This window comes from Nematolebias whitei, chromosome 6 (genome assembly GCF_014905685.2).
Source record: "Nematolebias whitei isolate Nwh7 chromosome 6, NemWhi1, whole genome shotgun sequence".
Lineage (NCBI taxonomy): Eukaryota > Metazoa > Chordata > Actinopteri > Cyprinodontiformes > Rivulidae > Nematolebias > Nematolebias whitei.
Genome location: NC_056503.1, coordinates 3,885,361 through 3,888,841, shown reverse-complemented (window position 1 = coordinate 3,888,841; position 3,481 = coordinate 3,885,361).

Genomic DNA, 3,481 nt, shown 5'->3' with positions numbered 1-3,481 from the left:
GTAATGACTTCCATTATCTTGTAGCCTAACCCTGACCTGCCCTCAACCTAACTCCAGAAACATCTTCCAACCATACTAGGACTGGGTGCTGGTCCTCTTAAGGACTACCTGACAAGGTATACGTGGAAAAAGGGTCATGGAAACGTCACAAAAAGCAGGTTCACACACACACACACACACACACACACACACACACACCTGTCTGAGTGTCTTCAGCATCTCTGTGGCTTCGTCCTGCTTGCCCTGCTTGGCCATCAGCATCATCTCCTGAATCATTCCAATACGCCGCTGATAGGGCGGCGGGGGTGTCCCCCCACGGGTCAGCCGATCTCCTGACTTCAGCATGAGGGAGGCCAAGATGTCCCCCCGCTCCTTGGTGGGGGTCCGCTTCCAGCTGTGCTGAGGACTGGCTCCTCCAGACTCCTGGCTCTTGCTCTGCTTGGCCCCCATGGCTCTGCCTCAGTGTGAGCTGTGGGAATAAGGACACTGGTTCCAGCAACAGTCATGCAGAGGCCAGTGGGATGAATGTTTGAGACACCCTGCTGTTTGGAGAAGTCTGCTGCTGATCACATCCTTGTCAGACAGCTGCTGATCACATCCTTGTCAGTCAGCTGCTGATCACATCCTTGTCAGACCTGTGAGTTTGTTGCTGCAGCAGCTGGACAGAAATCCTCATGGTGACAGCAGCAGATACTGGAGGAGCTGGACTGGTTTCGGTGGCAGGATGCTGCCTGCAGCATGGCCGCACAACAAAGTCAGAACAGGCCGTACATCCCGAACACAACTTCAAAATATTCACTTCCGCAGCACAGGTTCGCCTCCTGCCCGTCCTCCCTGCAGCAGATCCGTCCTGGACTAGAGGAGCAGGCGGAGCATGGCGGTGTTTACTCCGCACATCTCCATCCGCTTCCTCCGCTCCGCCTCGTTCCTTCTTCGGCCGCAGGAAGTCACGCATGAACCCGCATGTAACGCACGCGCTGCCCCTCCTTCAAGGTTGGATGTCCGTCCTCGAGGCTGCTGCTCCGAGCAGGACGCGACTCCCCAGGAGGAGGGAGGCTGTGGTGTCCCCTTGCTCCGGCTGAATTATGCATGGCAGCCCGTGCTGAGTGAAGGAGGCGCAGCAGTGATGGGGGAGGCAGGGAGGACCTCCGCTCCCACCTCCTCTGAAAGCACGCAGCTTTTAACGCGGTGGACTCCAGCAGGATGAGTCAGAGCTTTGAAAAGCTCCAGACAGCTGAGCGTCCATGTTGGACTTTCATCATGAGTGTAGGCAGATTTTAGAGGCGCCTCAGGGCCTGTCTGAGTGTTTCACGTCAGCTGACCTTATTGACGTAGTGTCTCTGTATGTTAAAGTTAATTTTTCTGTTTTTCTCTTTATTTGAACAAAACAGCAGCTTGTCAATTTCCTTTATATTTCCCTAGTGGGCGTGTAGTGTAGTTTTAAGTTCGTAAAATAAACAGAACCCAGCGCGAGCCTGAACTATGAGGACGCTGCTGCCCTCTGGCGGTCACTGCTGAGAATGCATCAAAATTACAATCATCACTTTTGATTGATTTATTTAACCTTTATTTATACAGGTAGGCCCATTGAGTCACGAGGACTCATTTTCAAGAGAGAGCTGTTTAAGACAGATAAATACAGAGTGCAAACAACAATACACAGCAACAAAAAGCAATTAAAATATAAAAAAGTGTTATAAAAACACTGTTACTGCTGGCAGCATGGTCCTGTTAGCAACATGATCCTGTTAGCAAGATGGACCTGTTAGTAACATGGACCTGTTAACAGTGAGTTTCTCTTAGCAGCATGATCCTGTAAGCAACATGGACCTGTTAGTAAGATGGACCTGTTAACAATGAGGTTCTCTTAGCAGCATGATCCTGTTAGTAACATGGACATGTTAGTAACATGGACCTGTTAACAGTGAGTTTCTCTTAGCAGCATGATCCTGTTAGTAATATGGACCTGTTAGTAAGATGGACCTGTTAACAATGAGGTTCTCTTAGCAGCATGATCCTGTTAGCAACATGGACCTGTTAGTAAGATGGACCTGTTAACAATGAGGTTCTCTTAGCAGCATGATCCTGTTAGTAACATGGACCTGTTAGTAACATGGACCTGTTAACAGTGAGTTTCTCTTAGCAGCATGATCCTGTTAGCAACATGGACCTGTTAGTAAGATGGACCTGTTAACAATGAGGTTCTCTTAGCAGCATGATCCTGTTAGTAAGATCGACCTGTTAGTAAGATGTACCTGTTAACAGTGAGGTTCTCTTAGCAGCATGATCCTGTTAGTAACATGGACCTGTAAAAATATAAAAATAAATAAATAATAAATTAATTAAAAAAAGAAAATAAAAAAATAGTAACATGGACCTGTTAGTAAGATGGACCTGTTAACAGTGAGTTTCTCTTAGCATCATGGTCCTGTTAGCAGTGAGGTTCTCTTAGCAGCATGCTCCTGTTAGCAGCACAATACTGTTAGCAGCATGGTCCTGTTAGCAGCATAATACTGTTAGCAGCATGTTCCTGTTAGCATCATGGTCCTGTTATCAGCATGATCTTGTTAGCAGCATGGACCTGTTAACAGTGAGGTTCTCTTAGCAGCATGGTCCTGTTAGCAGCATAATCCTGTTAGCAGCATGATCCTGTTAGCAGCATGGACCTATTAGCACTGTGGTTCTGTTAGCAGTGTGGTCCTGTTAGCAGTGTGGTCATGTTAGTATCACTACCCTTTTAGCAGTGAGGTTTTCTTAGCAGCATGGTCCTGTTAGCAGCATGATCCTGTTAGCAGCATGGACCTATTAGCACTGTGGTTCTGTTAGCAGTGTGGTCCTGTTAGCAGTGTGGTCATGTTAGTATCACTACCCTTTTAGTAGTGAGGTTTTCTTAGCAGCATGGTCCTGTTAGCAGCATGGACATGTTAACAGTTAGGTTCTCTTAGCAGCATGGTCCTGTTGGCAGCATAGACCTAATAGCATTGTGGTCCTGTAAGCAGCATGGTCCTTTTAGCAGAATGGTCCTGTTAGCAGCATGGTCCTTTTAGCAGCGTGGTCCTGTTAGCAGCATGATCCTGTAAGCCAGGGGTGTCAAACTCACTTACAAAAGGGGGCCAAAATTAAAACCTTTTTCAAACTAAGGGCCAAATTCAAAAACTTCATTAACTCAAGTTAGATACCATCATCTTTTCTTGGTCACAGGTTCCTCAACAAGAGTTTAATTGGTCTCATTTGATGTTCTCTGTTGTGCTTTCGATATCATAATCAAAGACTACTGAAAACATTCAAGAGACAGAAGTATTTTATGTTTCACATATCATCTTGGGAGCCAGAAAAGATGTCAACGAGGGCCACATTTGGCCCCCAGGCCTTGAGTTTGACACATAAGCTGTAAGCAGTGTGGTCTTTTTAGTAACTTGACCCTTTTAGCATTGTGATCCTGTTAGCAGCATGATCCTGTTAGCAGTGTGGTCCTGTTAGC